At 34.6% G+C, this 14,079-nt stretch overlaps 1 protein-coding gene across 3 annotated transcripts in view; it reads left to right on the top strand.

The window, feature by feature from the left end:
- Syt7 (Synaptotagmin 7) overlaps nucleotides 1-14,079 on the top strand; it is a 175,693-nt gene that overhangs the window by 86,955 nt on the left and 74,659 nt on the right. The window lies entirely within an intron of this gene.

Here is a 14,079-nt window from a genome sequence, read left to right as displayed (position 1 = left end):
TTGTATTGGAATGTATCTCGGAAACGAGTTCAAACCAGACATAATTTATGTGAACTTTCTTTATTGTTTTTAAGTGCTTAAATTGGTTTCTGAAGTAGGTTCCGTACATTACGGGACACCCTGTATATAAGTCTAAGAGCTTTTCCGAGAATTTTTCAGCAAACTTCCGCGAGATATCCGATCAGTTGAAAGTTAGTTATTATTGATTCGTGGTGAACGGCGTCACCTCTTTCTCTTCGAGCAGCCTAATCGAAAATCGTTTGGTACAATTTCTCGTGGAGCTCTTTCTCGCTCACATCCATATTCTTCTTCGAGAAAACTTAGAGGAACACCGGGGTGTCATCTGATGCCATAAATAAGACCCGTGTATTAAGATACGCGGTTTTATCGATGACAGTGCATCAGCTGATCATATAGATCGCTCGCCCTTTGGCTCAGACATTTCTGTTGAAATAAATTGTAAATTTAATTTTTTATTCGAAAAATTTATTCCTTTATTTATCGACACGATGAAATTGCATTCAAATTGATTCTGTAGATTCGAAAGAAAGACGGAGAAATATTTGTATTCATCGCGAATTAATCGACATTCGCGTTACGCGAAATCTCAATCCGAGAAATTTTTCGCGAAATTTTTTTTTCTGAAAAGACCGAGGCCACATGGTCGCATTAAATATCTCCGACGAAAAGAAAGAAGGAAAGAGAAATAGAAGAAGACTGGTTAAAGAAGAGAGACATTACACGGGTTCTATGTAAAAGGGACGTTGCAGATATGTCTCTCTGTTTGAAAGAGCGGAGCTGTCGAAAGGCACGCTTTGTCGATGTCAAGTCGAAAAGGAATGTCTGAAGAGGCTTTATGCGAGCCGGGCTCGTCAAAGACCCTTCGAGGAATAGGACTCTGTGCGGAATTGAACATGACACAGTCGCGACAGCGGAATCCTGATTTACGTAGAGTTCGTTCAGCTCTTTGGCTGAATCCGCGGATGAAACGTACATCTTTTTTTCTCTCCTGGTTGCGTCGCTTTATTATCGGAGCGACGAGAAAATCTCCCGTATAAATCGCGACTAATTGTTGAAAATACGGGCGGAACGAGAAAAGAGATGGAAACGGAGGCGTTTTATTTTAAAAGAAATGAAAGCAAAACCTTTTACTCTCTGCGTTTATCGTCTATATTTCGGAAAGAAAGCATCTGAAGTTCGGTAATTCAATATTGCATGATTGACTCGAATCGGATGCTCGCGCGCGAGGAAATATTGCACGAGGAAGCCGTTAGGAAACTATCTGGGTAAAAAGCGGAAAGTGGAAGCTGCGAGTAAGTCTAATGTACGGTTCTCGCGTAGACATTTTCACGAGGCAGGCGGAAGGGAGATAACGGGGCCTCCTCGGTCGAGCACCGAGTCATTTACGATACACCACACGGGTGCTTATCCCCCCCCGAATTCACCCTGGCTGGGAAGTAGTTGTATCGGGATTTCATCGCAAATATTGGTCTTGTGGCGTCAGGTGCTTAGGCGGTTTGCAGATGCGCGTTTAACGCACGATATCGGCCCCGGTCAATTTATTGTGACGCCCGGTATATAATTTCTCTTTGAAATGAGTACAAAGTGTTTTGAGAGTTTAAAAAAAGTGCATATGCAAAGCCGCATGATGATATGCTCGAGAGACACCGATTTATTATAATGGCACGTAAACGAGAATATATATATACGTATATGTATATCTGTGATTTCGGAGAATAAAATTATATTATTATCACATTAGGAACGGTAATGTTTGGGAGAAAGTTATGTCATTTTTTTATTAGTAATTCTTTTTTACGACATTCGTAATAAATAAACTCGCGCTTGATGGACACGTAAAAACTTGCCAATAAAATCTTTTTTGCTAGGTTTTTTTCTCTAGTTAATAAATCGCTCTTTTAACCGAAAAATTCAGCAGAGATAGCTTGCTATGAAATTATTACAATTTCGTAATTCCATCAACCAAAATGTAGAAATAAAAGATTTAGATGTCGAGAACGATTATTTGATATATCTACATGAAAAAAAATCTTATATGTGTCGGATTTTTTAGACATATAAATCCATACACTAGCGGATCCTGACGTTGATAATGGGGGGGGGGGGGGGGTTTGCAAAATTATTTTATTTAATATTTTTGGTTTCATGATTAGCTTCTATTCCAGGATCAACGACGTCGATAGCTCTTTAATGTTTGTTTTCTTTATTTATATTTTTTAAACAAATTCAGCAAAACTTTCTTTTAATTTGCAAGGGGGTTTTACCCCCCCCCCCCCGGATCCGCCAGTGTATATATATATACATATATATTATATAGATATAAAGAATTTCTCGCCTAATTATTTTCATGCAACGAAATTATCTCATCATTTCGTCCTACGTCTGACTTAATCTACACTTAACTCCTTGAATGCGTAATGAGTATAATTTACAATGTATCTTATACTTATACATATTGTATATATTATATAGATATAAAGAATTTCGCCTAATTATTTTCGTGCAACGAAATTATCTCATCATTTCGTCCTATGTCTGACTTAATCTACACTTAACTCCTTGAATGCGTAATGAGTATAATTTCCAGTGTATCTTATACATACATATTGTAAATATTATATAGATATAAAGAATTTCGCCTAATTATTTTCGTGCAACGAAATTATCTCATCATTTCGTCCTATGTCTGACTTAATCTAAACTTAACTCCTTGAATGCGTAATGAGTATAATTTCCAGTGTATCTTATACATACATATTGTAAATATTATATAGATATAAAGAATTTCGCCTAATTATTTTCGTGCAATGAAATTATCTCATCATTTCGTCCTATGTCTGACTTAATCTAAACTTAACTCCTTGAATGCGTAATGAGCATAATTTACAATGTATCTTATACTTATACATATTGTATATATTATATAGATATAAAGAATTTCGCCTAATTATTTTCGTGCAACGAAATTATCTCATCATTTCGTCCTATGTCTGACTTAATCTAAACTTAACTCCTTGAATGCGTAATGAGTATAATTTCCAGTGTATCTTATACATACATATTGTAAATATTATATAGATATAAAGAATTTCGCCTAATTATTTTCGTGCAATGAAATTATCTCATCATTTCGTCCTATGTCTGACTTAATCTAAACTTAACTCCTTGAATGCGTAATGAGCATAATTTCCAGTGTATCTTATACTTATATATATATATATATATATATGTATATTATATAGATATAAAGAACGAAATTATCTCATTATTTCGTCCTATGTCTGACTTAATCTACACTTAACTCCTTGAATGCGTAATGAGTATAATTTACAGTGTATCTTATACTTATATATATATATATATATATATATTAATTAATATATATATATATATAAGTATAAGATACACTGTAAATTATACTCATTCAATTATATTACGCATTCAAGGAGTTAAGTTTAGATTAAGTCAGACATAGGACGAAATGATGAGATAATTTCGTTGCACGAAAATAATTAGGCGAAATTCTTTATATCTATATAATATATACAATATGTATGTATAAGATACACTGTAAATTATACTCATTACGCATTCAAGGAATTAAGGATAGATTAAGTCAGACATAGGACGAAATGATGAGATAATTTTGTTGTACGAAAATAATTAGGCGAAATTCTTTGTATCTATATAATATATATTGTATAGATATAATATATATTATATATATATATATATATATATTATATAGATATAAAGAATTTCACCTAATTATTTTCGTGCAATGAAATCATCTCATTATCTCGTCCTATGTCTGACTTAATCTATACTTAACTCCTTGAATGCGTAATGAGTATAATTTACAGTGTATCTTATACATATATATATACATTAGCGGATCCTGACGTCGATAGCTCTTTAATGTTTGTTTTTCGTTATTTATATTTTTTAAACAAATTCAGCAAAACTGTTTTTTTTAATTAGCAAGGGGGGGGTTTAAACCCCCCCCCCCCAGGATCTGCCAGTAAATCCATATAAAAAAACCGTAATAAAATTGTTGTACATTATTTTTAAGCGCGAAATAAATTTATATAGTTTCCATGTGAAACTGTGCTTAAGATTTAAATTTTTATACGTTGATGCAATTATATATATTGTGCCCTATCAAAGAGTGTTTAACATTTATCGAGCGTGAGCTTCGTTCGCTAAGAAGAGCTAAACCATAGCTGATCAGATTTATATGTCTAAAAGATCCGATACTGCGTTGTATGCTGTGCAAATATTGAATTCCATCTGGAAATCCGCGGATCCTTTACATGCTCGCGCGCAACATTATTTGTAGCTCGATAGACATAGTCACGTTCTCCTTCATAATCTGCATTTTCCGGGCAATTCAGTTTATCGTGTAAAGGGAAAGCTGTGAACTTGAGCGACTGTGATCCCTATCTTCTTAAATATAAAGTCTTTATTTTTTTATTAGATTTTTTGATTATGCATAATTAAAAGTCATGAGTTATAAACTATACAATAGCAAAGTTGTATGAATCGTATCAAAACAATGGCGCATATATTCCATGCACGTATCTTTGAATTTGGTGACACATTTTCTCTCTCTCTCTCTCATTTTATCAGTATAGGCGAGTAATATGAAGTGCGTATATTGCACATGACAAATATCATACGTGAAGCATATCTTGTATATCTTAATGTCTATCTGTTTCTAGTTCGGTATTTTACGGGCAAGCTATTTTTTCATTTAGTAATATTTGCAACTGTCATGTACGGTCATATTTTTAAAATACGGATAGATGAGTACTATTTTTGCATGGAAATATGTTACCAATATTTGCTCGCATCTACGAGATTATAAAGCACAATTTATTTTTACAATACACGCAGTATATACAAAGAAATTTTTTTGCATGTGATTTTTTTATATATCTTGTATTATTATATATTATACATGTTATACATTCGCGTAACATTTGCGGAAAATTAAGTACTTGTCAAATAATCCCAACGATTTTATCGTCGTAATTTAATTGTAGCGATTAAAATATTTTGCTTTACAAAACTCTCAACAGAAAGAGACCTTTAACCTTTAACATTCGCTCTTGCGCGATAATTACACGTGTAAGTCTAGTTCCATTGATATCGATACAAGCAGAGGCAGAAAGCGTATCTCGATGTGTAAGTAATCGCGGTTCGACAGATGGAAGATTCAACTTGCTCGATTAGATGCTGAAATCGCGAAATCGTCGAACGATACGCAATTTCAACTTCTCGTCGTGATAATCGTCGGATTATTCGACTGTAATGATCGAGTAGAATAATTCCTATCTGAACACGTGGCGGATAGGAATTGGATTCGGACCCAATTCAACTCGGAAGCAAAAGAGCTTACTTAGTCACATTTCTGCGAGGAGATAGGGATTAACTCTAGGACCAGGGTTTGTAGGAGAGAAGGGTCCAGGGGTTGTGAGAATGCGGTGTGTTATCAGTGCATGCGGTCACCATCGGCTGATCTTGATCGGTCTGCACACACACATAAATCTTTCTTCGTTGGTATATATCATCGTAAGCGTACCTATATAATACACTCGAGAGAGATGATATATCGTTCTCCGCACATCCGCGACTCTGTCGCTCGGAGATCCGCCTTTCAATCTTCGTGTCTTACCTACAAGTTCACCTCGTCGCGTTTCGTCCTCGGTAACAAGGATCAATAATCCGAAATTCACGGTGTCTGTATTCGTATAACCACGTTGCGCTTTTAGCGCAAAATGTCACCCGGATTATATCTGTCTTTCTCGTATGAAGATTGCATGCAAATGAGAAATGATGTTCCCCGACGAGAGAATGAGATGAAGCTCGCGCGGAGAAAATTTTACAATAGAAATTGCATGAAAAATACATTCCCTTTTTTCACAGCGTTTTATTGTATAAAGCCGAAATAAAAATATAACGACGTTAAAATATTTATTACTCGTAAATTGTATGTGCGCATTTGTTTTATTGTTTGTTAACGATCAAAGAAAATATAATACGTACATATATCTTACAGCTTACACAATACTTCGTAAAATATAATATTATTGAATATTGAATAAATATATCGTGATTTTTCTCTCATATGTTTTCTACGATTACAAAAATTATATTGTAATTATAAAATTATACATATTGTTTTGTCTATTTTATATTTTCTCCGTGCGTATTTAGTAGCAATGAAATTCTTTTTTCTTCCTTTCCAGAATTTTAGTAAATTTCATCTTGCGTGAAATTTTTACGCGACGCTTTTTTGTATAATCAGGATCATTTTTCCGTGCATATAAGCTGGTTGGAGGGCGCAAGACTTCTCTTTCAAATCTTTCACTGTTGTTGCCTCAAGCTTTTCCGCATATAAGTGCAAAATTTCAAAAAGATAAGTCGACGGTTGTACACCGAGTAAGTTTCCGTTTAACTATAACCAGACTTTTTAACTAGATTAGAACTTTAATCATATTTCATCCGGAAAATTGCTTCGTTAAGATTATTTGACAAAGAAATTTCGCTTCCTGCTTACTTAGGAAAACATCTAGAAGCGCTCTTAATTAGAAATAGAACTGATCTTTTTTCCTCCCTCCCTGAATACGAATATATGCCTATCGAGGACAGTTTAGAAAGATATTTTGAACAGACAAAACGAATACATATCACAGCTTTGGAGTAAAGCTCCCAATGTGACCGGATCAGAGGTATATAATTGGCGTTTCGTGTTAACGCTTTGCCTATATATATATATCGTTTCTATCCGGAAATTTTTAAGGGAAAGAGAATATTCGATCGCGAAAGGGCGTGGGAAATATCGACGGTGTGCATTTCATGTAATGCGGCTGACATGCCGGAATATTATCCATAGCCCGCATATACGAGAGAACCTTCACGTGCAGCGGGCAGTTATGTCGAGGATGTAGGACCGAGCGCACAGGTTGGTCACATGTACCTAATTAGATATCGCGAACCACACGTGGACACCGATACATCGATACGCGGTTACCTCGTTAATCCTTAAATTGAAATATATTTCCGCAAGTATGCGTATTTAATTAAATAAAAAATGTCAGAGATAATTAATGAAAGTAAAAATCTGGGGGGGGACATTTTTTTCCTTTAATATATCATATATTTAATTATATAAGTGTTTTTATTAGTTTATACTTTTATAGTCTACAGAAATAATATACTTTTTTTTTTTTTTTTAATAATCTAACATATATATAATAATATCTCTGTATTTCTGTATATAAATGTATATATTTTTTTCATTTATTTGTTACGTTTTTCTCGATACGCTTTATCTCATTAATTCTTATATATATCTCTGGAAGTATGTATTTAATTAAATTAAAAATATCAGAAATAATTAAATTAAAAATCATTTTCTTCTTTAATATATATATTAAATTTATATTTAATTATATTATATAAAAGTGTTTTTAATAGTTTATATATTTTTATTAAGTCTTACAGAGATACTATTATTATACATATTTTATAGTCTAAAATATATATATAATAATATCTATGCAAATGTATAAATTTATTTATTTATTGCCTTCGTTAATTTTTTCTTGACACGCGACTATCTCATTAATCCTTAATTTGAAATATATTCCCGGAAATGTGCATTTAGTTAAATTAAAAATATCAGAGATAATTAATTGAATTAAAAATCTGAAACATTTTCTTCTTTAATATGTTATATATTTAATTATATTATATTTAATAAATTATTATATTTAATTAATTATATGTTTTTATAAATTTATATTTTTATAATCTATATATATTTATTTATTATGTCATTAACTTTTTCTCGAGTGCAAGTTACCGTTGACCGACGTTTCGATTTAAGGGTTAAATCTGCGCGCTTCAAATCTGCTTCGCAGGCGATTTGTCATCCGTCCCGCATTTTTTTCTCGTAACATCTCGGCGAAAATTTCTCGCGTCATTATTTGTCGTATCGTAACAGTTTCTTATATATAAGTACCTGGACTCTATTCGCAGATGGATATTACAAATCGATCGGAATGAATACGACAAGTAGGTAAATCTGACTATTGTGCGCGACAGGAGCATATTTTAATTTTAAAAAGCGAGTATACGGGTAAGAAGCGAGATGGTAATGAAAAAATTTCGTTGTGTTGCGAATTTTAACGACGTCTATATGCGTCTCGCTAATTTGATCTTCGAGATAACGCGTCGTAAACGCGTAAGATTGGAATCTTCAATTTTTCAAAGATGCAATAATATTGCTGCGTCGTTGCTGATTTGCATAAAAAAAGAAATAAAATTCGCGAATCGTGAATTTTATCGAAAAATCTGCAAAGATTATTTCAAAAATATTGCTTGAGACGCGAGTCTCTATTGAAATTCTCCGCTAACAATAAGTCATTCGATAATTAAGAAGAATTTCTGAGAAGAAACTCTGAGATTATCGTTCTGACGTGAAAATTAAAAGTCATATTCGAAAACACGACATATACAGGGTGTTCCATTTTAACTTTGCCATCGAAATATCTCGTAAAGTCTAAAAGATACGAAAAAATGTTTCAAACAAAAGTTGTGTGGCTTCAAGGGGGACATAAGATAGTGGAAAAGATTTGACCTTGCATAGTTATTTGAAGATCACGTAAAGATCACCGTCAATTGCTTAAATGGAACCTACTACTTTTCTTTGCATATTCTTGTAGCTTATCTCGAGAGCTTTCCAAAACTCTATATATGAGTTGAATTTCGTTCAGAATTTCCTGAGTTATAAGGCTTGAAAGTTACAATACCCATTACTCAAGATGTACCACGCGGAGGTTGCCTAGTCGGATTTACACCTCTCTTGTGTTCAGAGAAAGATTGGAGAATGATCCAGCCAGTGAAGGCAAAATCGGTGGTTGATCCAGCCAGTAAAGGCTGTCAGAATTGACAGTTTATTCATAATGAAATATTATAAAATCCTTACTAAGAATAATAGTTTTTCTTAATCACTAAATATGCTTACAGTAAACAGTCAAGAGTAACTCAGGAAATTCTGAACAAAATTCAACTCATATATAGGGTTTTGGAAAGCTCTCGAGATAAGCTACAAGAATATGCAAAGAAAAGTAGTAGGTTCCATTTAAGCAATTGACGGTGACCTTCACGTGACCTTCAAATGACTATGCAAGGTCAAATCTTTTCCACTATCTTATGTCCCCCTTGAAGCCACACAACTTTTGTTTGAAACATTTTTTCGTATCTTTTAGACTTTACGAGATATTTCGATGGCAAAGTTAAAATGGAACACCCTGTATATATTGTTATTATATTGTCCATATATTGTTGCCCATATATTATCAGAGCATGTACTACATAATACGTATAGATATATATGCGTGTGTGCTATGTAAAATAATGCACGCGATAATGGCGACGGTGTAATATGTGATGCCGTAAATTATTAGGCGCTGTAAATGACGTCCAGCTTAAAGACGATCGACCATTGGAGAATACAATCCATATACGCATTTCCGACTATCATGTAGCGCACAAACTATATATTTCCTTTATACGTTAATCTTAATTTAAACGCGATAATACATAATGTATGTAAGAGCGCGATAGAGCGCTTAAAAGACAGATAATGAAATTAGTTATCAAGTATACTCGATCGCATATATATCATCGATTTATGAAGGACATCGCTAAGTGACTTACTTAGATCGGATCGCATCAGCTTAAGTGACAGATCGCCTGTCTCTACTCGAGACTAGGAGAGATTTTCTGGTGGAAGGCTTTTAGGATACCCTCAGGGCAAGAACACACATTACGTTCTCTTCCGCAATTTTTATTCGACCGAGAGGATAAGCGAATATTTTATTCGCAGGATAAAATATCCCCCCCCCCTCTCTCCCCTTTACATACATTTTATATTTATTTTACGTGAGCGATTTCTCGCATTTTTGCGCTATATGTATATCGCCACGTTTATATCTATGTTATTGGAAAATGTTGAAGCTAAACTATATTGTATTGACGACGCGCGCCGTCACGTGCAACGTTAGACAGACGAGATATATGTCGTCCGAACGTCAAATAAACGTCATCCAGCGGATGACTCGTTCGTCAGCGTCAGTTTAAGCGCAGCGAGCTGTGAAATAACGCGTTTATTAATATAGTACGAAAGGATTAGAGACCAACTCACTCTAAAGCTTTTTTTTTCTCACCTCGCCATTTATATTTAATCGTCAGTTACTTTTTTTCAAATTACTATTTTTTTTGTTGCCTTTTACCGTTTGCTTATTCCCTAAGCACCGCCGCCGGCACATTCAATGTCGCCAATCTCATCATTTATTAACGATCTCGGAATGTGCGCGACTAGTGGAACGGGAAGATTAAGAATTTTCATTTAGCCACGTTTCTCGAACGAATTCCCCCCGCATATCCGGACGAGATGAGTCGCACGTGGGCCCTTCTTCCTACAAGAATTTACGTTTCGATCCGGGGCTATGGGAATCTACGGGAAACGCGCGCGACCCTCCGCGTTAATATATAATCGATATTAAAGTGCGTCGTAACTATACTTACGATCCTCCCCATTTTTCCTCCCTTCTTTCGCAGCTGAAAATTTGAATTTTCACGACGAGTGAAATCGTTACTTGTAGGCGGATGCGCAATAGGATATATCCCGGTACAGCCTCGTTTTCACGCCTGATTGCGCCTCGAATATCCCGGGGTCACGCGATATCATCCGACCGATATACCGGATTAATAAGTGAGATGGCCGCAGGCTTTTAGAAACATCGCGATATTGCGCAATCTAGGACGCGGCCAGTCGTCCCTTGGATGAGGGAGAGTCTTTTTCGTCGGCTAAGGATCGGGGATCGGATGACGTGTTGGTAAAGGCGGCGTAGATTCCCGAATAAGAAGCCCCCCTTTCTCAGGGCGATCTCAGAGTGGAAAAACGAGATGACGATAAGCGTTCCATCAACGTCCATCGTCGGCCGGAAGTCGCCCGCGTCTGTCTATCTCCGACCGGGCTCCAGCATACATTTTCCCGCGTACATAATGGCGCCTCCCGATCGGCTTTCGCCGAAGGGGCGAGAGGGAGAGATCAGGGTATCTTGGAGTATTTCGTCGCGGAAAGAATCGCGGCAGATGGCCGATATGAACCCTTCTCATAACCGCTAATGTATTATATATTCCTCCGCTTGCCGAGTGTATATATCTGTATTTGATCTGTATTAAATCTCTTATCGCGGTGGAGCGAACGACAACTAGAGAAAATCGTGCGGAAAGCTCGTGTGGAATCTGATATATCGATGAGGCTTCCTTGTATAGTAGCTCGTATGAATAATTTAGAAATTTTATAGACGAAAATACGGCGAAATATAGAATTCTATTTCTATATTTTAAAATTATTTTATGAAGGAGGAAAAGAAGAGCTCCGGAGAGATTCTTATTGACATAATTACATTTTTGAGATATGAGATGAGAATGAAATTATTCGTGTTTGACGTTTCAATTACATTCAGATTAGTTTTACATTATATTAGATTAGCCAAGCCGTTTTTAATATCGTTAAGAGCAATGCGGTTTAAGCTCGGAGACAATATGTTGGAATTTTTTATAACAACGAACGAGACAAAGCTAAAAGAATATTTGTATACAGGTTTTTTTGTGTTATATAATGAAATTGAGTCTATGTATTAAATATTTTTAATTTCAAGTAGTTTGCTCGATTATGTTTAGTAAAAAGTTTTGTGAAGTGGTTTATTTATTTTAATGAATTGAGAGAGAGTTGGACCATTTTTTTACGTATAAACGAATTGGTTTTTTAAAAGTGATAGATTTGTTTTTTCAAACTATTTGTTTACGAATAAAAATAGATTATAGAGAAAAAACAAATATATTCTAATTACTTTTTATATATAAAAATAAAAACAAAATATTTTTTAAAAGAATATTTAATATAAATTATTAAATCAAGAGTATTTAATCTTTTTTTTTTATACTGAATTACAATTTAGTGCTATTCAAGCTATTGACAATGCGACAAGATTTGTGCAGATATTTTAGGAGTTTAAATAAGATATTTTAGGAGTGTATTAATTTTTTTAATTTAACAATAACGTTTAATACTTTTAAACTTGCCATATATTTAAGAACAATTATTTATTTCTTTTAAAATTTTACAAAAAATTATTTTAATCCAATTTTTTAAACGTGGTATTTCTTTTTCATAAATCCATCTATCCTATATACGGTCTAACTAGGTTTTTAAAGGTTGTTTTTTTTTATTCTTTTTATTCACACTGGCAAAAAGATTTACATCAATCTATATAAAGTGTCTTAAATTGATATTATGTGTAAATATTATAGTAACTTTATTATTTGAAACACTTTATTTCTATTTTCTATGATTTAAATGAAAAGGATTAATTTTCTCTAGCATTATTATACAGAGCATCTTCAAAGGGCTGGATGTCCTTTTAATACCAGATTCTCCGTCTAATTTGGAGACGATTTTTCCTTACCGAAAATACCGTCAAAAGGACATCCGATGATTTTGGTACATCTTAGTTCACTTTATACCATTTATTTGACGTATTATACAATCGCACACATTTTATAATGATACATGCGAACTTGCGTGGGACGCGAGCGAATAGGAAAGGTCATAACTGCTCGTATTGTATCGCGTTCTGACGTTTGTCTCTCGCGATACTGTTTTGCGATGCCAGATGCGCCCTAATCGGTTACAGAAGGCACAAAACAGAGACTAGACACGGATTCGAAATGTTCGTCACGTTTTACGTTTCGCTTAATCGATCGACCATCCGTTTCCTTAGGTCGCCGATTTTATCGGCGCGGAACTTTCACAATTTCTCCCAGGTTAGATGCCTGACTTGCGATAAATTGTCGGAGGACCTGAGAAATATTCTATATATCGCGGCGTAGAAGGGAAATCAAGGTCTACCAGTCGCGAACGTGAAGGGACGACTTGAGCGAAACTTTTCGGTGCATTTGCCGCGGTAATATCGCTCCTTATTTCTCTCGAGGAAAAGAGAGAAAGAGAGAAACATGCGCTACGTTAAAAGCTTGAGGACGCCAGATGAATTATCTCCGGGACAAGAAAGTTACCTATTCGTGGACGCGTTCCTTCTCTAAAGGCTGATACAGAAACATTTTAATATTATAACTAATTTAAAAAATAAGAAACTGTTTAACAAGTTTTCCGTATTTTATTTCGCTCTTATATATTAATCTATTAATATTCATATTATATATTAATATATATTATATTTGAATATATTATAATATATTATATTTATATATTATATATATTATATTTTATTATATATAAAATATATCAATATATATTAATATTATAAAGATCTTTCGATTTTGCTCTTAAGCTGCATCTTTTCGCTTGTTTATCTTGTAAAACACGAGGCACTTTCAGATTATAATCGACTACTTCTTCTTTATTATTGTACTAATTTTACCGTAACAGCTTCTTTTCTCGTTGCAATACATTTCCATGACTTTATCAAGAAATTAAGATATATTCGTGTCTTTTCCAAGATCCAAATTACTTCGTAAATTTTCAATCTCGCCAGATATCTACGCGAAAACTTTGTTGTTTGGATATATTACGCTATTGTTATATCTGTACAGTTTCACAAGCTCGCGTTCGTGGATGTCTCTGTCGGCACAACAATCGATAAGATTCCGTTCACGTTAATGACACGCGCGTAGATATATGTATACGTATATGTATATACATACATATATGTAATCACGCATGACACGCGCGAGGAGAAGCACGCATCGACGACGTGTTTGCCGCGCACCAGTGACTTTTTGCGCGGCAAACACTTTGCACTGATCCCCCTGGTCGAGGGGAAGATTCGATAAAGTCTCGAAAGGCGGAAATCGCCCTGCTGTACCCCGTCGGAGAAAATCGGTAACGGTTTTACGGTAAAACCGGGAGTTTTCAGAGCGAGCAAGAGAGAGAGAGAGACAGAGAGAGTATGTGCGAGG

The sequence above is a fragment of the Prenolepis imparis genome, unplaced genomic scaffold (genome assembly GCF_030444845.1).
Source record: "Prenolepis imparis isolate NDT839.2.m4 unplaced genomic scaffold, iyPreImpa1.0 SCAF_11, whole genome shotgun sequence".
NCBI classification, from domain to species: domain Eukaryota; kingdom Metazoa; phylum Arthropoda; class Insecta; order Hymenoptera; family Formicidae; genus Prenolepis; species Prenolepis imparis.
This window is presented reverse-complemented; position numbering and strand designations above follow the sequence as displayed.